This window comes from Cupressus sempervirens, chromosome 11, assembly GCF_028749045.1.
Source record: "Cupressus sempervirens isolate cs-2001-9-10 chromosome 11, ASM2874904v1, whole genome shotgun sequence".
Taxonomy (NCBI): Eukaryota; Viridiplantae; Streptophyta; class Pinopsida; order Cupressales; family Cupressaceae; genus Cupressus; species Cupressus sempervirens.
The window spans coordinates 273,571,308-273,598,516 of NC_143128.1; the positions used below are offsets into that span (position 1 = coordinate 273,571,308).

The 27,209-nt window shown below is 36.3% G+C and overlaps 1 pseudogene; it reads left to right on the forward strand.

Moving 5' to 3' along the window:
- Positions 1 to 21,510: 21,510 nt before the first annotated feature.
- On the forward strand, positions 21,511 to 22,029 carry LOC149529175 (protein farnesyltransferase/geranylgeranyltransferase type-1 subunit alpha pseudogene; annotated as a pseudogene).
- The last annotated feature ends 5,180 nt before the right edge of the window (positions 22,030 to 27,209 follow it).

The window sequence follows — 27,209 nt, forward strand, 5'->3', positions numbered from 1 at the left end:
TGATGCAAAGAGTGATGAAGCAATATTCCTTGGATACTCCACCAAAAGTAAAGCATATAAGTGTTTGAATACTAACACTAAGAAGATTGTGGAGAGTGCAAATGTAAATTTTCATGAGCATGCATAAGTCCAAGTTGATGAATCTAAGAAACTAGAAGATTATAGATCTTTTGTATACTTCAATGAAGGAATACCAACTAAAGATGATGCTACCAATCAAGTTGGGAATCAACAAAAAATTTCAATATCAGCCGAGTCATGGCCAATGAATGCCAAGCAACATTCAAAAGCCAAGTTGTAGAATGAAGAAAATGCACATTTTGATTCTGAAAATAGTACACATGGAAGAAATGATGAAATACTTGAAAGTGATGTGTAAATGACTCTGAAGCTGAAGGACTAAACATGGAAAGAAGGATAGAACCAAGACTACCTAGGTATGTGAGAAGACATCACCCTATAGAACAAAATAATTAGAAACAAGGAAGCAAGAACAATGACAAGGAATAGACTAAGGAATGAATCATGTTTGTTGAGCAAGATTGAGCCCAAAATAGTAGAAGATGCACTAAAAGATGATAATTGGCATAAAGTTATGGAAGAGGAGATAGATCAAATTGAGAAGAACAAAACTTGGACTCTAGTTCCAAGAGTAGCTAATAAAAATGTAATTGGTACCAAATGGGGCTTTAGAAAAAAACTTGATGAGAATGGTGAGATAACAAGAAACAAAACTAGACTAGTTTGCAAAGGTTGTGCATAAGAAGAAGGGTTGGAGTATGGGGAAACATTTGCCCTTGTTGCAAGAATGGAAGGAGTAAGAACGCTGCTTGCATATGCCTCTTGTAAAAGTTTCAAAGTTTATCAAATGGATGTACAGTCTACTTTTCTGAATGGAATACTAGATGAAGAAGTCTACATAGAACAACTAGAGGGATTTGTTGATGACAACAAAAAGGATATGGTTTGTAAATTGCATAAAGCACTCTATGGTTTGAAGCAAGCACCTAGAGCATGGTATGAGAGACTGCATAAATACCTTGTAAAGATAGGATTTGAGAGAATAGATGACAACAACAACCTGTGCATCAAGGTAAAAAAAGGTAAAGATATTTTGATATCTAAAATCTTTGTTGATGATATAATATTTGGAGGAAAAGATGTCCTATGCAAAGATTTTGTTGATCAAATGAAACATGAGTTTGAGATGTTAGTATTTGGAGAAATCAAACTCTTTGCTAGATTGCAAGTACATCAGCTAAAGCATGGCATATTTGTGACCCAATCAAAATATATCAAGGAGATACTCAAGACATTTGGATTAGAAGACTCAATACTAGTTAGTACATCGATGGTAATAGGACATAAGTTATACAAGAATGATGAGCTAGCTAAAGTGAATCAGACAATGTATAGTTCAATAATTGGAAAGTTATAGTATGTTGTGCATAGTAGACTAGACATTGCATTAGTTGTTGGAATATTGGCAAGATTTTTTTCAAATCAAAGAGAAAATCATATGATGGCAGTAAAAAGAATACTAAGGTACCTAAAAGGAATTGATGACTTTGGTTTATACTACAAGAGGAGTGAAAAATTTGAGTTGAAAGCTTACACTGATGCAAATTGGGGAGGTAATATTGATGACAGAAAAAGCACCAGTGGAGGAGAATTTTTCTTCAATAAAATATTGATTAATTGGACCAGCAAAAAGAAAAGTTGTAACTCACAGTCCATAGCAGAAGCTAAAAATGTTGTTGTTGCCATCAACTGCACTAATATTGTATGGATCAAACATCTACTACAAGGTATGAAAGAAGAGGTAATTGAACCTATGATACTCTATTGTGATATTACAAGTGTCATAAACATATCAAAGCATCCATATGTAACATGTTCTAGTGATAGTAAGTGCACCTCTACAACCTTGCTGCCCATTTTATTTTTGAATTTTGAATGATGGAGGGCCCTAAACCTTCAGATCTGCCTTCTTGCCCAGACCTGTAACTGGTGCTAGCAGTGAGTAGAGATGTTGACCAGTTGTTTGGCAGTGGGTCCATGGTTTTTGATGGGTTGGGGTATGTCAAGCCAGCTTTGGAGGATGGACGGTCAAGTGTGGACGTCCCTGAGTAGGTGGGAGGAAGTTCTGTCAGCTGTCAGCATGGAGATGCCCAAAAGTTGGATGTGGGTTCTCTATCAGGATGGACAAATGCACTCATGGGTTCCAAGATGTCCAGCCCCATCATGGAGAATCCCATGGTAACACAATGATAAGAAGGTCCTGTGATTGCACTCCCTAATGGCATGATGGATAATGTGACTTCTGGCCTCAAACTTTGTGTTGTTGGCAGATTTGTTGCTTTTTGCCCTTCTATCAAGACAGTAAGGAAATGGGTGGACCATAAGTGGAAGGTCAAAGGAACTGTAAGTGTTTCTACCATGCCAAGTGGTCTTTTTTGTTTCAAATTCACCATGGAAGAAGATCTCATGGCGGTTCTGTCTAGGACTTGGTATTTTGGGAAGCACTGTCTAGCCTTGACTAGATAGCATCCAGGCTTTGATGATGGTTTGGAGCTAAAGAAACTTTCCCAGTTTGGGTAAGATTACCTAGCCTCCCTCTAGAATTTTGGGATGAAAGGATATTAAGATGGGTGGGGAACTCTGTTGGTCATTTTGTTACTATTGACAAAGTGACAATGCAAAAATTGAGACTTATCTATGCTAGATTTTGTGTGAATGTAGCACTTAACAGAACACTACCTACTGTGGTCACTTTAAAAACAAAATGGGGTGAGAGAGTTCAACCCATAGAATATGAGAATGCTAGCTTGTTTTGCCAAAGATGTGGGCAATTTGGTTACTTTATTGTGGATTGCAAAGCTAAAATGCAAAAAGATAAATAGAAGGAGTGCTTCCCAAGGATAGTTATGGAAAACATTGGGGAACCTTCTATATAGACTAAGAAGACAGTAACGAAACCTCCTATGACCTTGCCCATTATGACCTCCATGCAAGATATGAGTCCTAGGGGTAAGGAGACTATGGAAGATGAGAAGGCTCAGGAGGAATACCCTTTAAAAATAGATTTGGAGGATCTTCTGGGCTCACCTTTTGCGAGGTCTTCGATGGAAGAGTGTTTGGAAGATGGAGAAATAGAAGGAACCAACACTATACAAGATTTGACAATAATCTAGTTTGGGGGGAGCAAGCTTGAAACCCCTTCTAAGGGGAAAGGGATAACCCCCACTTTCATGGGCTCCTCAACAATAGGGGGGGGGGGGGGGGGGGGGGGACCATAAGAATAAGGAAGGTGATATAAGGGAGTTAGTTTGCTCCCCTCTAAGGATAGTAAAGGCCTCACAGGCTGAGATAGTGGCAAGAGTATTGGAAAGCATTGATAATATGCATAAGGAGATGAGCCCCTCTTCACCTTAGGAGGATAATGGGGAATGGGAAGTGCAAAAGAAGTAGAAAAGGGGAGGGAGAAAACTAGATGTTGGAGTTTCAGGAACAACAGGAAGACCATCAAGCAGAGTTACTAGGACAAAGCAAACTACTAGAGATGTAGCCAGTGGTAAACAACTTACACTGGAGACAGTAACAAAAGGTAAGAAATGAAACTCCTTTCATGGAATATAAGGGGATTGAATAATCCCTAGAATCAGTATGCTCTCAAGCAATTAATATCTCAGGAAAAAAATAGACTGTGTGTTAATTTAGGAGACAAAAATGTCTAGGTCAAATTTTGATAAAATTGCTAGTTATATCTGGCCAGGGGCCGGGTATATACATAGGGATTCAAATGGAGCTTCGAGGGGAATTGATACCATGTGGAACCTAAACTTGTTAAAGGGCTATGAGATCTGGAAGGAAAAAAACTTTATAATTACTCATTTACAATCGAATAGTCACAACTGGAAACTGATTAATATCTATGCACCTAATAGCATATTAGGGAGGAAGGAAATGTATGAAAAGTTGATAAGGATATTTGAAACTATGTTGGAGGAGAAATGGATGTGTATGGGTGATTTCAATACCCCTCTTTACCATTTGGAGAAGAGGGGAGGCAACAGAGAATGTCAGGAGAGCTTGCAAGATCTAAGTGAATTTACGGGGAAGCTAGAATTCATGGATGTGGAGTTGAGGGGTAACCCATACACCTGGACTAATAATAGGAAAGGTGAAGATATCATTCAGGTTAGGCTAGACAAATTATTACTATTAGGGAATTGGAATAGCTTGTGCAACTCCTATTTGGAAAATCTCAACAGAACAGTGTCTGACCACTCACCCATTTTATTCCGTTGGGAGGATGGATATAAAGGGGGAAAGAAACCTTTGAGATATGAAATAATGTGGGAATCACATCCAGAATTCAAAGATAAGATTCAAGAGTGGTCGAATGTAAGAATAGAGGGTATTGCAATGTACAGACTTACCCAGAAACTAGATAATATTCGAAGAAATGTCAGAGCTTGGACTAAAAGTTCATTTGGGGATCTATTTAAAGGTAAAGGAGAAGTAGAGGAAAAGCTTAAAAAACTCCAAGGGGCTATTGCAGAAGGGAATAACTCAGAGGAGAATATTCAGGAAGAGGAAAAACTTAGAAGGAGGTGGAAAGAGATCCTGCAAAAGGAGGAAATTTTTTGGAAACAAAGATCTAGAATCCAATGGCTGGAGGAAGGGGATAAAAATACCACCTTCTTTCGTAGATCTTCTTCTAACCACAAAAGAAGAAACACTATCTCAAAACTAAGTGAAGAAGGAGGAAGAGTATTGAAAGAGCAGGAGGAAATGGTGAAACTTGTGGTTGATCACTTCAGTAAGACACTTAAGGAAGATACCTTTGCTAGGAACCAAGTGATAAGGAGAAGTCTGATTAATTCAATCCCAAGGAGTATAAGAGAAGAGGAAAATGATTGGATCCTTGGTAAGATCTCAGAAGAGGAAGTGAAAAAGGCAGTGTTCTCAATGAAAGCTTTTAAGGCCTCGGGCCCCGATGACTTCCCACCTGCTTTCTTTTAGCATTTCTAAGAGGTGATCAAATCAGAAGTTATTTGGGCGACTAGGGATTTTTTCAAAAATGGAAAAATACTACGGAGCATAAATAAGACCTTTATTGCACTAGTTCCTAAAAATTCCAATCCTCTAAATTTGAATGATTTTAGACCTATAAGTCTATGTAATACTATTTACAAGGTCTTTGCCAAGGTTTTAGTGAACAGATTAAAGCCTTTCTTGGAAAAAATTATTGGTAGTCCTCATAAGGGGTTCATGCCAGGAAGGTAGATCGTTGATGCAGCTATTGAGGTTATCCATTCAATGGAAAAGAGCAGGAAACCTAGAATGGCAATCAAGTTAGACATTTCCAAAGCTTATGATAAGGTCAAGTGGGAGTTCCTTCAGGATGTACTAGAAAGAATTGGATTTAACAATACGATTATAAACCTGATCATGTTGATGGTGAGTTTAGTGCAATACTATGTCCTACTAAATGGGTCCCCATGGTGTAACATAATGGCAGGAAAAGGCTTAAGAAAGGGTGGCCCCCTCTCATCTTACCTATTTATCATGGTTGTTGAAGTCTTGGGAAGGTCATTCTATAAATTAGCTTATTCGGGCTGCATTAAAGGTGTGAGACCAGCCACTAATGTTGAAGCTAAGGTTATTCAGCAATTTGTGTATGACACTTTCCTATTTGGAGAATCTTCAATCATGGAGGCTGAAGCCTGGAAAATGATTTTACATAATTATGAAGAAAGCTTAGGGCAAGGGGTAAACTACCATAAAAGAAAGATATATTTCTTTAACACTGATCCTTCACTTCAAAGAAGGATTAGGAAAATTTTGGATTGCCAATCCACTTGCCTCCTAGACACTTATTTAGGCATCCCCCTCACTACCAAGGAGGTCTCTAATGAATTTTGGAATTTGATAGTGGATAGAATTCAAAAGAAGCTTGCAGGGTGGAAAGGGAAGATATTAAGCAATGCTAAAAAACTTCAACTGATTGTTGCTTCCCTTTAGGGAATCCCTATTTATTTTTTATACATATTTAAGATTAATCTTAATATGGCCAAGAAAATTGAGAGAATTCAAAGGAATTTCCTATGGTCAAGGACTAAAGAGAAAAATAAATTGAATTTGGTCACCTGGGAGGAGGTGTGTAAACCAAAAGCTAAGGGGGGGCTTGGGATTAGAAGAATGAAAGACCTTAATAAAGCTCTCCTTACAAAAATTGGATGGAGACTGGCAAAAGGAAACACAGGGTGGGGAAATATTATGAAAACTAAATATTTGTCTAATACCTCCTTTCGGTGGAACCTGTATAATGCAGAACATTATTAGAAATATAGGACTGCTAAGAGAAGGATTGAGGTGGATTATGGGCAATGGCTTCAATATAAGGTTTTGGGAAGACAAGTGGATGGAGGGGAAACCGCTGGCTTTAAGTAAATATAGTGGTTTAAAGGAACTCCTTAAGGAGGACATAGGGGTTAGAGTGGGAGACTACATTGATTAGGGGAGGAGATGGAAGAAGCTATTGAAGGAGGAGTATCCCTGGGAGACAGGTATTCTCATAGAGGAACTAGAATAACTAATAAAGGAGCAGAGGATCCCAATGTTGCCACAGGAAGATGTTTTAGCTTGGGATTTAACTCTGACTGGGAACTTCACTATCAAATATTCTTATACCCTAATGTTCAGTAAGGAACTATGCCCAACTACGTGAAGTAAGGTATGGATCAGTAACCTTATACCTAAGATTAATTTCTTTTGGTGGATAGTTCAACATGGAAAAATCCTAACAATCGATAATTTGAAAAAAAGGGGATTCTACATAACAAACCGTTTCTACCTTTGTGAACATAAGGAAGAAAGTATTTACCACATTTTCATTAAATGTCAGTTTGTGGTTGACATCTGGACTAAGGTTTGGGAAAGATTGGGGGTGGTATGGGTCATGAAAGATAACTTGGGACAATTTGTGGATAATTGGGATTGCCCATTCCATCATCCAAGACTAATCCTCTTATGGAAGTTTATCCCACCATATGTATGCTAGCACATATGGAAAGAAAGGTATAACAAGATATTCAGGGGAGAAAATAGGATGGTTGAAGTGGTTTTTGGAGTGACGAACAAATTGTTGAAGGAAAATATAAGAGTAGCTAAATACAAGATGCCAAAGGAGGAACCCAGAAGAATTGAAGGCATTGTGGCTAAGAATTAGGGTTGTCAAGAGGACTTCTTTCTTTTTGATAACTCTGCTAGGAGGAGGAGACAATAAACAATATGGAGACCACCCACCATCACACAGTATAAACTAAATTTTGACGGAGCTGCAAAAGGAGGACAGGGAGTGGCTAGTGGTGTGCTGAGAGACAAGAATGGTGATGTTCTATTGGTTTATGCAGGCCAGATGGGGATTGGTAGCAATAATGTGGTAGAAGCTATGGCATTATTATGAGGTCTACAACTCTCTAGGGAAAGAAACATTTTAGAGTTAACTATAGAAGGGGACTCCAAACTGGTGATCGATTGGGTAAAGGGGGAGGCAAAATTGGGATGGAAGATTAGAAATATCATCCTGGATATTAAAAATATATTGGAGGAAATGAGAATGGTCCACCTGCAACATATCTACTGGGAGGGTAATCAAGTGGCAGATGCTGCAGCTATCATGGGGTTTAACATTAGGGCAATCACGTGCTGGGAAAATTTAGTTGATATCAACAAAAATCTAAGGATGTTGATATTCAAGGAAAAAGGCGATAGAATTCAAAATGATGATCACTAAATTTAAAAGTAAGGCCAATTTTGGCGAGATGGAGAACTTTGTCACTAAATTTAACTTTAGCATTTTGGAAATAAGAGAAAAACGTGGCTATACAAATGACAAGTGGAGTAATTATGAATTAAGGAAATTGTCTTTTCGCAATTATGGTAACTCGAGGCAAGCTTTGAATTGCTTCCCAAATGGAAGTACGATAGATATTATGGATTGGGATGTCAGAAATTGACAGGGAGAGAAATTTAGGTTTTTTAATACCCACGAATCTCATAATAAGATGTTATGGGATTCTGGTGCTCATCATATGTGGGTTTGTAATTTTGATCCCTATTCCCCCAAAGGATTAAAGCAAGAGAGCAACCACAGAGAACTGGAAAGCAATAAAGTTCTGATGCGTATTTTTGAGGAAGAGAGGCAAGATAGTGGTGACATTGAAATGGGAGGTGATCTGAATCGGTTAGAACCAATGAGACTTGAGAACTTCAAGGATAGGATGGCGACCTAGCATCTCTTGAAGGAAGGGGTTTTTTTGCCATATATGTTTTCCATGGCTGGGCACAATGAAAATTGTGTGTTACAATTTGTGAATAATTGGGATGATACAAAGGTCACAATCAACGGCATTACTTTTCAAGTCACGGAGGAGGTTATTGCCATGGCAATAGGACTCGCAATGAAGGGAAAAAAGTGGAAGAAAGTCACCAAAGTCTCAGATGAGAATAGCATGAAAAAATTCTTTGCAGAGAATGAGGAGCCAATTCACTACAGAGGAGGGTTTAAAAGGGATAAGCTACATGAGCCCTAGGATGATGTGTTTTTGGTCCTGATGAAGTATCTCACCCTGGAAGGTAGGTTTGGAGTGTGATATTACTATCATTTTCCCTTGTTGAATCATTTTAGAAATAGGGATTTCATTTCCATTCTATTTTTTCTTCTACATTCGCTTGAGGATATGATTAAGGATATTAAGGGAAAAAAAAGTAAAGGCCTAAACTTCACCATTATTCATCAGGGGTTAATTTTTTGTCTGTATCAGTTCCACTTAGCTTTATGTCCCCCCAAAGAGGTTTTTGTGGAAAACCCACACCATAGTAGGATTTCCCCCCTGAGCTCCAATACGGGGATGAAAATCCATACTCCTAGGCCATGTCCTAGTAAGGATACTAAGAAAAAGAAAAAAACTTGACATAGCCATAGAACAAAAGGGAAACAAGAAAATAAAAGTTGATAAGGTGGTAGAGGTTGTTGGAGAGGATTCTGGTGAAGATATTGGGGGAAAAGAAAGAAGAAGGTCTGGTAGGCTAGCTCAGTGCCAGGCTAGGGGTAAGCAGAAGTCAATTAGATACCCTATTGAGGAAGTTGAAGAAGATAGCTCAGACAATAACAGTGACAGAAGGGAGGAGGAAAGCATTTCCAACTCTAAAAAGGATGATGGCAATGAGGAGGAGAAAAAAAAGTTTCAATTCTAGGAACATTTTGATGGATGACACTCAAACTCAAGTGTCGGACAAAAAAGAAAGGAATACTGAGACAACCCATGTTTTAGCTAGCTTCTCACTTAAACCCTTTACTTTTTGTGATGAGACGAGCAAAAAGGATAACTCCCCAATTACCATTTCTTCCCCTGTTAAGGAAAATTCAAAGATTTCTTCTAACCCATGGGTGCTGCAAGATAAACCAAAGGGACAAAAAATGAAGGAGGTTTCTATTAAGAAGGTTGAGGAGCATAAAGAGGAGACGATGACAGTGGAGGAGCATTACAGAAACATGGAGGAAAGAGTCAAAGCTTTGGAGGAGGGGTTTTTCACCTTCTCCAAGTTTGGACTTAAAGTTACTCATGCTGGTGCAACTACCCTCCAATTACTGGCACATGAGAAGGAGGAAGCTGGCTTGGACATGGAGGACAATAAATTACTCTTTAAGTTCCTTGTTGATGACTGGGCCTAAATTCTTCTTCATGCAAGAGGAAAAGGGAAAAAAGAAATCTAAGTCTCTTTTTTAATTTCTGTTCAGTTATGGGGTCCATGGATCCAAAGACTTTATATACTATTATGACAGTTATAGTTTTGTTAGTTATTAGATATAATTAAGTTTTTATTTGGCCTAGGTGCCTCATTGGACTTTGGTTTGTTGCTAGGGTTCCTTTCTATTTCTAACTCTCTAGTTTTAGTTTCTTGTCTCTAACTAATGGTTCTCCTTTTCTTTTTGTCTATTTTTGTTACTGGTTGGTAATGTGTTGGTTACCAGCCTTTTGACTGTTAAGGGCTGACCCCCTTGCTTTTGGTCACTTTTAATTTCAAAAACATATCAAAGCATCCTATGATGCATGCCAAACAAAGCATATTGCAATTAAGTATCACTATGTAAGAGAATTGGTGGAAGACAAGCAAGGATGGAATATGTTAGTTCAAAGGAACAGATTGTTGACATCTTTACAAAAGTGCTACCTAAAGATTCTTTTGAGTATCTTAGAGGTAAATTAGGGGTGATACCCCTATCCAAGGTTATTTGAAGCAAAAGAAAGACTGCCCTGCATTAAATGAGTTGATTATTAGGATATTACAAATTGATGTAGAGGAAATGAGAGTGGTCCCTATGGGGCAGCACCAGGGCACTTCAGCACTAGCGAGTAGCTCTTCCTCCTCTCTTTCCTTCCCCCACAGCAACTGGTTTAAGCACCAGACAGCAGCTCTGCCTCCTTTCTAAGAGCCCCACACCATATCTCTCAATTGTATCCTAATGCGTGAATTGAATCCGAGGAATCTGGCTTGAATCCCAGGCCGAGAATATTGCTTGGAGCAGTTCTGGAGCATAGACTCTGGGATCAATTATTTTAGGGAATGCGTCAATCTAGGAGAGCAGGGCGACTGATACTTTGAGATGCATTTGTGAATCTTACTTTAACATTTTTCCTAAAGTAATCAAAGTGCTGAAGTTCCAAATTAATCACAAGCAAGGTGACAGAGGAAGAAATTGGAGTACCTACAAATGCTACACTTGCATGTTAAGATGATGAAATAGTATGTCTTTGGCATTGTTGTCAAAGAGGGAGAAGTAATAAGAAACAAATCAACAACATTCAATTGGATAGAGGAAGAAGTAGCAAGAAATTGATCAAATCTAACCAGAATAGCATAACATGATCAATGCATACAAAGGGAGAAATAATGTAAGAGGGATTCAGGAGTAGTTAGAGATCAAATTGAATAGTGGTAAGCCACAAAAAAGAGGGAGAAAATATTATAGACAAGAATCAATCACAGGAATAGTAGAACAAAGAAAGAGAAGACAATTTATAAACAAAAGAATTTAGAGGGAGTCATAAGCTAACTTATGTTGTTGATAAAATGAATATTTTTGAATGAAGTTTTCTTTTTGGCAATTGATTTACTATTTTAATCTACTTAGAATTTTGATAACTTGGTTGATCAGTTTGGTTTGTCATCAATGCCAAAGAGGGAGATTGTTGGAAATCTGACTGAAAATATCAAAGAGGGAGATTGTTCCAAAGAAGGAAAATGGTTGATAAAGAATGTTTTCAATCATTGTTTTGTCATTGATGTCAAACCTACTATTTTTTGGAATGAAATATTGCTTATAAGATCCAAGTTCTATCACTTAGTTGATTGATGAAGAGGATTTAATCAAGAAGATGTAACAAGAGTACCTAAGGGAAGGGTTGAGTTATGATTTTGTAATGAAGTGCAGAAATTAGTTAAGACAATCGTAAAATGATGTATTGATAACATACTTGAAGATACAAAGGCTAGTCACACTTAGAAACACTGGAAGAATAAATTGCAACAAGGATATCTATAAATATTAACTAATTTCATTAGTGAGTGTCGAGCAAGCTAGTTTGAGCCAAGTAGATTTTTAGTTACTGCCAAGCAAAAGCAAAATCTAGTGTGTGTTAAGTGATACAGAAGGAGCTGAGTGTGTTCAGGTGTTGAGCAAAGTAATAGGTGTTGAGAATTAGTAAAACTTAGTGGATACTGAGTGAATCCATAGCAAGTGTCAAGAATTAGTAAAATGTAGTTGATGCCGAGTAACATAGTATGTGATCAGCACTAGAATTTCAATAATGTCGAGCTATTGCATTATTGGAAAAGTTAAAGATTCACTAGATCTAAGCTGAAAAGTTTGTTACCTTGAATTTTGTAAACCAGATGGAGGATAAGGATGATGAGCTGGTGGCACAGAATTTTAGATAAACTATTTTTTAGTGAATTCAAGAGGATTTTTCACGATGTTTCTAGAAGAAACAAGATATGGATTGGATTCAATGAATCCTACCTAATCCATTCAAACTGAATATTAAAGGAGGGAAGAATCAAGTGGGAAAAATAATTCTAGACTTCTATTTAAGGAGCCACAAGCCATGAAGTAAGAGTTGTTGGGGTGCTAAAGTACAAAGTTGTTGAAAGGTGTCAAGGAGAAGACATCAAGAGGTGAAGGAAGAATAGAGCATAGAGACTCTACTTCGATAAGTGGTTAGAAAGAAGATTGCACTAGTACATCAAGTATGAAGACTCAAGGAGATGAAGCTTGAAAGGAGAACATGTTGTTAGAGTTGCAGAGACTAAAAGCTAGGAAAATTGTGAAGAGGTGAACTGTGATCTAAAATCTACACGTTAAGCTGTGAGTTGTATCAGGTCAAAAGCCCTTGTTTTTACTCTCTAACAATTGTGCAAGTTAGGGTAAAATCCTATGGACTTGGGTTGGTTTAATAGCCATTTGTAAATCCTTTAATAGGGTGGCATTCCAAGTGAATATTCTAAAATCCTCTAACCAGGCCCACTTCTAATAGGGTAGATAAATCCTTTAACCAGGTCACATTTAAAAATGTGTTGTAGCCTTTAACAAGGTAGGCCTTTCACAGGGCATCACTTCAGAAGAATGAGAATTGAGTAGCATGTTACTGGTGGTTTCTCCCAAATTGGGTTTCCATGTAAATCACTATGTTATGTGTTGATCTTTCATGTGTAATTCTTGCATGTTGATTTACAATAACTTGATAAGTAAGAAAGCTTAAGCTTGGATGAATGAATAGTTTAATAAACTCACTTTACTTGATGAAAAAAATTTAATTGGACATTTGGACCTTGAATAACTGATTCACCCCTCCTCCCATTCTTAGTTACTCTAAAGCATTTCTAACACCAAATACAAAATACATTCCAAATTTAAGATCCAACTCTAGATTTTCACTTCTAGACACATATGCCACAAACTTTCTAACCTTCTAGTTCTTTTCAAAATATCTACCAAAAATCTTCCCCAACTCTAAGCCTAAACACCCTATTTATACTTCCCAAGATGGCTTACAAAACATTCTAGAACATTACAAAACATAAAGGCCAACCCTAAAATAGTTTTCACACATCCCAAGAAATGATCTTGTCATAAACATCATGATCGAAATTAATCCTACAAGTTGGCTAGCATAAAAAATATAGAAAACTCATCCAAAATCCTGACACTCAACATCAACAAGATTGCTCGGCACATGAAGAATAGCTCAGCACACACTATGGAACCTTGCACCCACTATAGAGTGTGATGGGATAACATGTTAACCAAAGTTTTAACAAGACATGGGATAACTTGAACTTGTCTTATACTACAAAATTAATAGCACTTGGCAATTACTACAACTCGGTAATGATTGTAACTTGGCAACAATTGGAAAAATAAACAGAAATGAGCAGGATAACATGTCAACCCAAGATGCTCCTACATCAGAAAATTAGGTTAGAAAGAAATGATTCTCCTGAATCATGCAAGTGTCACAATTTGAGTTGAATCCAACTTAGATTGAGAAATCCATGTAGCATGTTCAATTGGTCTATTCTTCCGCTTCACCAAATATTCATAGTAGTCTTTTCCTCTTGTGCTTTTACCAACTCTCTAATCCAATATATATTCAACCTCTTCAACCTACTTCTTAGGATAATCATTATGTACAACAACTTCATCATCTAATTCATGATACTTATACAGATCAACAACATTGAATGTAGAAGATATACCCATGTCATCAAGTAACTCAACTTCATAAGCATTTCCACTGTTAAACTTCTTCAAGATCTTAAAAGGTCCAAACTTCTTCATCTTCAATTTACTATATGTTCCAACAAGAAATCTTCTTTTCTTCAAATGAACCATCACCTTATCACCAACTTTAATAGCATGATGTCTTCTAGACTTATCAACATTCTCCTTGTACTTATGATTACTCCATTCTAACTTCAGCTTCACTTCCTTATGCAAAGACTCCATAAAATCAGCAATTCTTCTCCTACATCACTTCTCTTCTCTTCACCAAAAACATCTCTTAAGTCTGATACTCCTCTAGGCTTCATTCTAGTAACAATCTCAAAAGGTGTCTTTCATGTACTTCTATTCACAGAATTATTATATTCAAACTCATTGTGCCAATACCATCTCCTAGTTATGTGTTTCATCTCCAACTAAGCATCTCAACAAATTACCTAAACTTCTATTCACAACCTCTATTTGTCCATTAGTCTATAGTTCGAATGTAGAACCAAACTTTAGCTTAGTATGCATCTTCTTCCACAAAGTTCTCCAAAAATAACCAAAAAACTTATTGTCTCTGTCAGAAATAATACTTATTGGTAATCCATGCAATCTAACAATCTCTTTGAAGAAAAGTTCAGCAACATGATCAGCATCTGATGTCTTCTTACATGGTATAAAATGAGTCATTTTAGAAAATCTACCCACAACAACAAATATAGAATCATACCCCTTTATTGATTTAGGTAATTTAAGAACAAAATCCATATTGATGTCACTCAGTTTCTTAGGAATAAAAATAGGTGTATATAATCCTATATTTTGACTTACCCCTTTTGCAACTTGACAAACTCCACAACTCTTAACAAATTTCTAAACATCCTTATAAATATATGGCCAATAATATTTTTCCTTCAGCAAACTCAATGTCTTATCAATTTCAAAATGTCTAGCCAATCTACCACTATGTTTTTCCTTAATCAGATTAACTCTAATAGAACTTCTAAGGATACACAACTAAATACCTTTGAACAACATACCTTCTTGAATGAAATATTCATCATACTTATTGATGTGATCTGTCAGATTTGGTGCTCTACACTCTCTGTATGCCTCAGAAAAATCAAGGTTAGTATCATACAACTCTTTCATCTTGGTTTCAACCTTCATTTCAATCAACAAAGAATGTCTCCTGCTCAATGCATTAGCAACTTTGTTACTAACTATGCTTAATCACAAATGTAAAACTCTATAAATACTTAACCCAGTTCATATGGCTCTAGTTCAATTTATGTTGACTTCCCAAGTACTATAAAGATTTATGAACAGTACAACACAAACTTCTCAAGAATCAAATAATGTCTCCACTTCTTCAAAGCTTGAACAATAGCATAAAACTCTTGATCATATACAAAATACTTCCTTTTAGCATCATTTAACTTCTCACTAAACAAAGTAATAGGTTTACCTTCTTGACTTAATATAGCTCCTATTGCGCTACCACTTGCATCACATTCAGCTTGAAATACCTTATTGAAATAAAGCAAAACCAATACAGATAACTCAACAACCTTTTGTTTCAAAGTCTCAAAATTCTTATCAGCTCCATGTATCTACTTGAATTTCTTTTTATCTCCTCTCATTGTCTCAATCATAACATTACAAATAACACTAAAATTATTTATAAACTTTCTGTAAAAACTAGCCAAACCATGAAATGATCTTACCTCACCTACATTCCCAGGTGTAGACCATTCCAAAATTGCTTTAACCTTCTCAAGATCCATTCTCAAACCATCATCTAAATTAACAAATCATAAATACACAATCTCCTCTTACATAAAAGAACACTTTTTAAATTAATCATCAACTTCTCCTCTTTCAGTCACAGCAATACTTTTCTAACATGCTCAAGATGTTCTTCCTTAGTCTTACTGAATATCAGAATGTCATCCAAATAAACAATCACAAACTTGCCCAAGAATCTTTTCAGAACTTCATTCATCAACCTCATGAAAGGACTAGGTGCATTAGTCAAACCAAAAGGCATAACCAACCATTTATACAAACCATATGTTGTCTTGAACGTAGTCTTCCATTCATCACGTTCTCTTATTCTGATCTGAGGATAGCCACTCTTCAAATCAATCTTGGTAAAATACTTTGCTACACTCAAACAATCCATTATATCATCCATCCTTGACATAGGAAACCTATAAACCACTGTGATATTGTTAATAGCTATGGAATCAGTACACATTCTCCATTCTTTTTAGGTTTTAATTCATTAGGTACAACACATTGACTCAAACTTGCTCTGATTAATCCCTTCTACAAAAATTCATTGTCATATTCCCATTTTAAGATAGAATTTTAATAATAATTACATAATAAATTGTTATTAAATAAATAATGATAACAAAGTTGTATTTATAAAACTAGGAAATTATTATTATTTAATCTATATTATTAATGAAATAATATTTAGTATGATATTTTAAATAATTAAAAAATAATACATTTTCAAAAAGTAAATAAAGAAATAAAATTAAATACAAGAGAGAATATTGTAGAAAGTGTGTTAACTTTCTAAATAGAATTTCATGGTAAATAATAATAAATACAAATAAGTAAGTAAATAAATAATATAACATAGAATAATATAAATTAACTAAATCTAATGAAAAGTCAAGAGACATTTAACAAATAGACATAACTCCTTAAAATTAAGATATAAAAGGCAGGAGAGTTTATTTTAAAGATGGAGAAAAAAGGAGGAGGAGAAGGCGGGAGTTCAAAAAGGAAAAATGGAAGAGGAAAGTATATGAAGAAAATAAGGAAGCAACTTTTTGAAAAGGTGTCAATGATATTGAAAGGATGTGAACCTTTGAAAGGGTCATAATTACAAATAGTTGTGACTCTTCAAAAATATTGTAATTTTAAAGTATTGGGACTTTTCCAAAGAATTTTAGTTATGAAGTGTTGTGAATTTTCGAAAGGATTATAACTATAAAGTGTTGTGACTTTTCAAAGGATTTGTATTATGGAAGTTTGTGACTCTTAGAAAATAAGAAGCTAATAATAGGTATAGTGTATAAATTAAGTTTAAATATTTCTTACACTATTAGTATTTTTTTATTAAGGAAAACAGGCTTTAAAAGGGCCCTAAAACCCTGAACATAGATAAAATAGTCAACAATAAAATGTTAAAGGCTATGGAGAGCCAAAAAGAAAAAGAAAATACATCTCCCTAAAAACAAATACACTGGAAAAAGCCAAGGAGAGACACCAAAAAGCCAAGGCAGCCTACAAAAGGCCAAGGGCATCAGACAATGTCTCTAAGCATCTTAGCAACATTGATCTCAAGCTCAAACAACTTGCCAGCCACCTCTTTCATCTCCACAAGCTCCTATTCAGGGGGTGGAGTATCTTTTTTCCTAGTGTTGGATCTAGTTTGTTTCTTGGCTCCTTCATCAAGAGTCCTATCCTTAAGGCTGATATTCAGATCCTGCTCCCTGCATATATTCTAGCCGTCTACATAGTGAATGAACTTATTGATATTCTCATTGTCCTTGAGAATGTTAATGTTCTACTCAGCTATGGCTTGTATACTCTTTTCCATCTCAAGGGTTCTAGTATTCATTGCATCTACTCTTTTATCCATACTTTTCTCATCCTTGCTGACCCTATTCTTAAGGCTATATGTCTCTCTTTCCAGAGTGCTCAATCTATGTTTGAGGTCAAAGATTTCATGGTATATCCACTTAGTGGTTTGGTAGCTATCCACCGTACTATTTTTTGCATTGTTCAGAACATCCATATCCAGATTCTCCCTAGTTATGTCACTGAAGATAACCAGGTCTAGATGAATAAGCTCCTCCACCTAGATTCTACCCTCTTCATTTTCTCTAACCTGGGTTCTGATAATTTCCCTTTTAATAGCCAAATCGGCCCAAGGCATGGTTAAATTTCCTTCATACCACCTTCCTATCCTTCCCTGTAATTGAGCATCTGTAGGTGGTAGTGCCCACATCATCGCAACCCTGTTCTAGTTCCATCTCCAGCCTATCAATGGGATCCCCCTCCACCTTCTCCCTTTCCTCCCCCTGCATGTCCTTGTCATCATCCAAGATTTTCCTTTTGCACTTTCCAGTTCCCATAGCCTCCTTCTCTCTACTAGCCAACACTTTCATAGTTATTTTTCTTTTGCTCTTCCTTCGTTCCTTGCCTTCTACCTCCCTAATATTCTCCTCAGCCTCTACGCTTTCACCTCTTGTGTCCATCCCATTCATTGTAACCCCTATCCAAAGAGGTATCAATATCCTTTGTGGGTTTAAGGAGCACTTTCTTATCCTTGCTATTAGTAGTGAGGGTTTTTTTTCCTGAACTCTACTGCAAAGTCTCAGAGTCCTTAGAGTTCGTGTACATTTTGAGACTTTCCTCTATTTTTGAAGGTGAGTAAATCTCCTTAAACTCATCAGAGTCCCCTTTAATTTTCTTGTCCTCTTTCATATCTTTGACATCTTTATTGATAGTCCTAGCTTTGAAATATTCATATATTAATAGCAGCAGCTCCTCATGGAGTGTTGGGTTCCTTGTTTTCTTTTCTTGATACTCATTGATATTCTCATTCATGGAGCAAAACAAGTAGAAGGGAATAGAGATTTTCACCCTGTACCTGAAATGGTTGAGCAACACAAAATGGTATGTGTAAATGTGGTTGAACCTGGTATCAAGGGTGATGTATTTGATGATGGCTCGAAGCACAAATCTCCATAGAGGCTTGATAGATCTCAGGAGGTAGTGGGTGCCTTTCTTCACTAGCTCCTATTTTTCCTCATAATTTTTCATGAACTCCACAACTGCTTGCCCAAAAACCTTTCGGTCTTTGTAGAATTTTTGGCCAATAATAGGGATGCTAGTGACATGGGAGATGATTTCTTCCATGACTAAGAACTCTACCTCATCAATTTCAACCATGCCCTCATTCTAGTTTTTTACGATGCTTTTGGTAACTAAGGGCTTCCATCGATGAAGGCGCTCAATATAGCTTGTGATTTCACCCTTCTTTAGGATGCTCTAGACCTTAGTTCTCCTCTTCCACTTATAAGCCTCATCCTCTAGCTCCCTTTTGTGATGTTTCCCCACCATGGTGTTCTCCTTGCCTTTGTCTTTATAACCAAAAGCCCTCTAAACCTGCAAGTTTTCAGCTCCCCTCATTTTCTTGCCACTTTTATCCTCAAGAATTTTCTTCCCTTTCACGGTACTAGACACAGGTTGATGGAGTTTGTAGATATGGAAAGTACAATAGATATTGTACTTCCACACCTTCACTCTGTGTATTCCCCATAAAATATTGATTACCATTTTAAGTTTATACATATTAGTACAGATCATAGCCCACAGACAACTAACTTTCATTATTCCCAATCTGCCTAGGATACGATCCCTCTCAATGACTTCATTAACTTCTGATGGGATTTCATATCCATCCATCCACTTGGCCACCTCATTATGCTTAACACCCTAATTTGCCAACCTACCTGCCACAATGTTGGCCTCACAGTACTCGTGTGCCACATAGGTTTTTTCAAAAATCTAGAGGTCCTAGAAGCATTCCCCTATGATATTGGCTATTTTCCACATTAGCTTATTCCTACCATTGAGGCAATCAATAATATTTTTAGAGTCTCCTTCCAACCAGAGAAAATTAACTCCCATTTACTTAGCTAACTTGATAGTTTGATGAGCCACAATGGCATTAGCATAATGATTGGTTCGGCTTCTAATAGGGGTAGCAAAGGCCACAATACCCTTTCCATGCTCATTTCTTATGATGCCTCCCACCCCAGCTCTTCTCGGGTTGCCTTTAGTAGCCCGATCAAAATTGGCCTTGAACCAACCCTCAAGAGGGAGAGACTAGCTGCATCCCTCTCTTTTATCTCAAACCTTAGAATTAAGAGTGGGGATGGGACCTGTTGGGACTAAAAATTGCATGATCCATTTTTAGTCACATTTTAAAATTTTGAGAAATCAAGCCCCATAAATGCTTGTATACTCAGTTGTACCTGTAAAGCCCTAGAGGTGTTCAATGTTTCTAACACCTTTCATTCAGTCTACCTAAGTGTTCCATGATGATAAATTGACATTTTGAGTCATTTGGAGAAGTCTTGTTTTGAGCTAGTGTCATTTTTGCACTCACCTAAGTGTCAAACAACGATAGAAAGCCCTGTTTGCATTTGAATATCTTTAACCCAGAATTGTGTCATGACCTACCACTTTGAGATTGTCTAGTGTCCATACCTAAAAGCCTATGTTTCAGATTTTGAGTTGTTTCGAGTCCGTTTGCCTAGGTTTTGAATCCCTCAAAGTTCATCATTTAACGTTTTCATGCTGATGCATATTGCACATATTTTTGGAAAGCCCTGTTTGATGTGTTATAACTTTGGCCCAGTTGACCAAAATGCTAAAATTCTTTTTGCGTTGCATTGTAGATGTCAAAAATTTCCTATGTTTCAATTTTTAAGTCTTGAAAAATCCGTTTAATCAGTTTTTTAATGTGATTCCAAATGCAATTTATAACTTGTTAATTGGTGTCAGCATTTGCAAATTTGTCGGAACCCTTGTTCATGATGTTATAACTCCTAATCCATGATTGGTGAAATCGAATGGATTATACCACTGTGTTGTCCTCTGAAAATACTCTAAGTGTGTCAGTTTGCAAGTCTTGATGAAGCCGTCTTCACACTTTACCATGGTTAATCCATTTATAAAAATTGTTATTTTGTCATTGTTTCCTATCTTGTAAATCCAGGAAGTCAACTTCAGATGCTTGCAAAAAATGCCCCATGATTCGTTATGAGCCCAATTCATACAATCATATTATCCTCATGAAAATCTACTAGTACCCCAATTTTCAAAACCTCAATTGCATGTTTGCCCAGTTTTTGGAGCTAAAACCAAATACAAATTCCAGCTTTCTGACATGTTTATTTGCAGGTGATTTTAAGGAGGCAAGTTCAGAGGTCAATATCTTTTGACCCTGATGTCATCGTGCAATGAGTTTTTGCAGGCTTGTTGAACATGTCAGAGAGAACAGAGATCCTGAGTTTTAGAGCTTTGTCAGATGTTTGAATCAATTTTTAAAGCCAGGCAACAGGGCTCCTGACATAGATTTCATGGTGGTGCGGGAATAATTGAATTAAGTTTACAGTGGTAAATTCATGGTCAAACTTGATTCCAACTAGTTTAAAAATATTACTAGATCAATTTGCATACCAGTTGTTCGAGAACAATTTTTTTTTTAGCCGGGCCCGCTTCGGGGCCCGACAATTTTCACCATATCAATAAAATGGTGGGAATTGAAGGCATCTAAACATAGTTGATTTCTTGCGATCCCTCAAACATTTATGGACTCCCACATGAGGTGGGCGTGAAGGAATGCTTATGTATTAAAATACAAAGGAAGGGGAAATGTCTTAATACATAAATGGTGTTCGAACTAATGTTTCTCAAATCCTTATGAAAGGAAATTGGTGTTGTTTAAAACATCAATAGGAGGAAAAAGATAAAGCTTTTCCACTTTCCTATGAAGGAAATTAAAGAAAAGTTTCAAGACAAACTGGAGGCACCAATTTTGCTGGAAGATTGGTCTTTGCAATTGATTCATTTGGGATCTCCAAGAATTGGGAGGATAAGAAGATGAGCTTGAATATTGTCGGCAGCTCCTAGTAGATGACATATTTAATAATTCTGCTTCGAATTAGAGGTACTTTGTCATAACAAAGAGCCCCTTTTTGGGAGGTTTTCAAAATATGAGAGATTCTGAAGTAAGCTTCTATACTGAGGCCATCGTGAAAAATCCTGATAATGAAAGCCCATAGAGATATTTGAGAGGGCTCTACAAGGGGGGTAATGAGGCATTTGTAAGAAGTCCTATTGTTTCTAATGTCTGTATTCATGTTCTACGAAAAAATAAAAAATGTGTTTTTGCACTTAGTCTCCTATTAGATCTTCTCTATCACGGGTTTTGACCAGCACCTAGTTTGATTGAGATTTTGAGCTCAGAGAGTACTAATTCAGACCGAAAGTTAACAAATTTGGTTTGTTTGATGTTGGAGAAAGTGGATCCTATGCGAGCACGATACTAGATTTGACGTTGAGACAACCTTCCAAGTCATGTTTTCTGAACTGTCACTATTCAAATTTACTTTTACGTGTTCCATATATTATTAAATTCTTAGAATGGGGGGTTTCAAATACTTTGCAACATATTATAGAAATTTTGGTTTCAGAATGCTTTGATGGCTTAGCTTGTCATTTAGAAGTCTTGAAAAGTTATAAGGTAATTCTTAGACAAATTCTATTCAAATGGCCAGCTTTAATATTAGATGTTATTACAAATCAAAAATTTGAAGGATCAGAGTGCTTGCATTGGTGTTGATTTTATCTGCAACAAGTAGCCTCCAAGCTTGTATCCAAACTAAATCAATTTCCCTGCAAGAAAGAGAATGATGAAGGTAGCACCACATGTTTTTGAGCACCCATGTTCTGAAATCAAAAAACAGTATGGAGCAAATAGGATTTCACATTTTTTGTAGAAGAGATCACATTTGAATAGGGGAACACATTAAAAGAGAGGTGCCTTTTTAAGGGAAACTCAGGCAAATTGTAGAGAGCCTATAGTAGGAAGAACACGATAGGAAGGGCACCCATGAGCAGGTAGTTTAATGCATTGGGGAGAGGAGTTTCAAGCAGCAGTCTTAGCGCCAACACATAAGAGCAAGCCGCAATTAGTGTTAGAAGCAAAAGAGTCCACGCGGCTAAGAGGAGCAACGTCCATGACTGGGACAAAACAATGAAACCTGTAGAGAACATGAAGGTAGGGAACCACCCATACCAGAGGAGGAATCCACAGGGCACCCCATGTGAAGAACAAGCTGCCAATGTAAAGATAGAAGCAGACCCCTGCATTAAAACACACACAGAGTCAATGAAAAAGAAGAGGCTAACGCTAAAACCCCAACTCCATGCATTTAAAAAAAAAGGGGCTCATCCACGACATTGAAAGACCCAATGCCATGAATGAAAGCTACAAACAGAGTGGACAAAGGAAACAGGTTAATCCCACATTGTTCGCGATAAAAGAACTTATAGTGTTTAAATACTAAAAGACATAACATGCCTTGTGTCTTGAAGAATGAAGGCTTTTGGAAGCCTGTGCTGAACATGGCCCTAGTGATGTCATTCGAAGGAAAGACAATGCAAAATTTTAATCAAAAGTGCATAAACGATGATGTGGCAGAATCAAGTGAGGGACCACAGGATTGCACCATGTGGCACATCTTGTGGTGCCCGCTTCCCCACAATAATAAGTTGCGAGGATGTTAAATAATGTGGGAAAGCGAGCTATCACCACGTGGCGACAGGTCCTAGTGGGCGATGAGTTGGCGAAGATCAGGAGCAATTTATGAGGAAGCATAGGATCGTGACAAGTGTCATGATCTAACGAACGACGCATTCTTGCAAAAAGAAGATGCACATTAGTTTAAAAATGTGGGAAAGTAGGATTTCACCACGTGTCACTGAGCCAAGAGTAGATGGTGATGTGGTAGATGAAGTAGAGGTGGATGAATCATAAACTAACACATGTCACTCGATCAAACTCAGTTGACCACAGATTGGAAGGATGAGGAAAAGGTTGAAGAGTAATAAATAATAATATTTTATTGTTTTCTCAGAGAAATGAAGTCACATTGAAAATTTTTAACTCTAAAAGGGGCTTTATAATAAAGTTTCAACTTTAGAATTTTTTATTTTTTGAATTTTCAAAGATGCATCGGACTTGAATTTTCTAATAGAGGGGCATTTTTTTAGACTGAGATTTAATGGGTTTTCGAGAGGCAAAATAGGTAATGTTATATATCACCGGAATCGTGAGAATCTAATTTTTTAAAATTTTGGAATCAATTTTTGCACAGGAAGCAGTCCATTCAAGTTACAAGAGGTTTTCTTTCAGAATTCTAGATTGCAACCAAATTTAGGTATTGAAGTTTAGTTGTGATTTCCAATGAGGTAATAACCTGAATGTGGGAAAAAGATAGTAAAAATATAATTTGGGTCAAATTCTAATTAGGTTCACTCAGTAAAAACCCAATTGCACTAGCATTTCAATGAGCAAATCAGATATTTTGGCAAATAGTTTTTCATCATTCAGAAGAGGATATTTTCAAATCAGTTAGAGTGTGGTGATGAAAACAAATCAGATCATATGGAAGAGAGAGGTTAGAGAGATTCTTTTCAGTTGCATGAGAAAGAATTTCATGTGGATAGATGTCAAGTGCAGATTCAATCCAAAATTTCCTTCTTCCTATATATCTCTTTTTCTTTCTCATTGTAAGGGTTCCAATTTTTGTGACTAAGAAACTAGTAGGTTCCAGTCTTTGGAGAAAAACCAGTCACTACTGAGATACCAAGTTTTGGATCCAATTTTGGTGTGTTCCCATACTGTAATACCACATATTTTTTAGTAGAATTCTCTTGTATGAACATCATTAGGAATGTTAATACAGATAGTTCAGATCTGTTAGGTGTTTTTCATGCTTTCATTTCATGCATATGGTTGTATTGTTTCAAAGAAATTAATACAAAGAACAACAAGATTTCATCAATTTCATTTTGAATCTTGTCTCCTTTCTTAGTAAGCTTCAATGTTTTATGATCTTTAAACAAAGAGCCTAGGTCATAGTTAAAGTCCCTTAAGGTTGTATGATGTTTTATTGTTGCTTATAACTCAAGGGGTTGTGTAAATGCTTCAGTAAATCAATAGGGTTGCAAGTTTTTTAAGGGGGATATTAGGTAAGAATGAGGTTTAGATTGAGCATAGATGTTTATTTACAAGTTAAATAGATAGATCAAATATCTAAATATACGTATAAGTATCATATATCCATATGTATACATTTGATTCATGGGTTTGCCTAATGGTTAAGGCACTGATCAGCTATAGGATCATTAGGTCTTACTACTACATATATGAGGTTTTGTTGAATTCAACATTATTAATCAAATGTTCTTTCCCTTTCATGTTGAAAGACCTAAATGTTTAACCCTCACTCAGCTTGTGAGATTCATAGATTTGCATTTAGCTATTGTAGATTGATGTTATTTCACAAGTTATTAGGATAAATAAGGTTAAAATTTCCTTTACATTAGATTCAATGTATGCTTTGATAACTGGTACCATATAAAGAATCTATAGGTATACATGCCTAGGTTTTGTAGAGCTTGAAGTACATAAGGAGTGTAGCCTTATAGTTGGCCTGTTGTCAGAAATGGCATGTTGAAAATGGGAGTTGGTTGCCCCTAGATGTATCACTTTCTCAGTGGGATAATTGAAAAGCCTCCACCATTTTCAAACACCAATAGGACCCTTAGAATTTGTGAAATTTTCCAACAACACATTTAAACATTTGTGGAAACCACCTTCACATTCGACTCCTTGTCCCTAAATATGCAGTTGTTCCTCTCCTTCCTTACTCCCCAACAAACATGGGGTAAGGCCCAAAGCCATAAAGTCTTGGAGTCCTTAACATCCAACCCAGATTGCCATTGAACAAAGAGCTCCAAGAATGTTGGAGGGGAAACACTAGGATAGATTGAAAAAAGACATGAGAAGATACTAGATAGATAAAATGAAAGGGAAATGCAAGAACAAATGATCAACACTCTCACTACTATTTTTACATAAAATACACCTTTTGGTATTTTAATACATATAAGATAGTATGAAAAAATTTATATGTTAGGAGGATAATGTTAGGGATATCTTTAAGATGACACTTAATAGAGAGATTTAATAAGATGATCTTATTAATATTAAGGATGGTTAGTGTGTTGTAATATAATAATGCAATTTCAAATAAATCTAATTAAATTAACTAAATCCTTAGTACCAGTATATGAACTATGTACATCTATGTATAAATGGCTACATGTCAATGTAGAGTTCGAGATCATTTCGATATGAATAGGTAGATTCGAATCTCATAGTAACAGTGCCAGAGTGAGATCCTCGTATGAATGGTTATCATACTAGTGTGAGTGATGAGTAGCCCTATAAGAATGGATAGGTGAGTAATGAATGAAACCTTAAAGTACCAGTGCAGGAAGTGAGATCCTCATATGAATGGCTATCATGCTAGTGCAAGAGATGAGCAACCCTATAAGAATGGCTAGATGAGAAATGGATAGAATATTTTGATGATGTCAACATATGCATATGTGAACCTTAATGGGCGTACTGTATAAAAGATGGTTGAATAAATAAGGGTTAGGAAACCTAATCTAGAGACATCCTTAAGATTGGGGTTAACTTAGAGGGTAAAATAATATAGTTAGTTTTATTATTATTGTGATTCTAACATTTATTTTGTAGATATTACTTGTCTCTAACTAACCCTATTAGTGGGGACATTACATTCATGCACTTGTCTATCAAGTTCTTCATTCTCGGTAGGTGTCAATCGATATGGTGCATTGTTCAGTAAACTAGCTCCAGGAATTAGATCCATATAATGACTTATACTTCTTGCTAGTAGTAAACCATCAGGAATATCCTTAGCAACAATATCCTTATACTCACTCAATAATTCTATAATTTCTTCTAGTACTTGACTACCACTATCTGCTATCACTCAGTGATTACTAGCTTTGGTTGCTCAGTCATTACTACCAACACTCAGTCCTCTAGGAACTATAGCAAAACAAACTTGATTCTTCTTTACTTCTTTTTCAAATTGATTTCCATTAACCATGCAAATTCTCATAGTAGTACATTTAACCTCATCTAGATTTTCAATCAAAGGCAGTAATATTTGCTTCTTCCCATTCACCCAAAGAGTATATTGATTCAATCTTCCATCATGTACAACATATCTATCATATTACCAAGGTCTACCCAAAAAAATATGATAGCAATCCATAGGCATAATATCACACAATACTTCATTAAAGTAATGTCCAATCTTGAACTTCAATGCATTGCTCACTTACCAATATCTTATGCTCATCTTTGATCAATGAAACATGATAGGGTTTAGGATGCTTTAGCCTTTGCAACTACAACTTTATAACTAGCTCTTCTGATGCCAAATTTGTATAACTTCCACTATCAATGATCAACTTGTAGCATTTTCCAACCATTTTACATTTAGTCTTGAAAAGACTTCTTCTATGGACAGGTTCCTCATCATTTCCCTTATTACATAAGGTTCTTCTAACCATTAGATTTTCTCTAGCCTCAGGTCCACTCAATGAATTCTCAATGTCTCCTTGAATCACAACATTTCTATTATCTTGTCCACTTTTA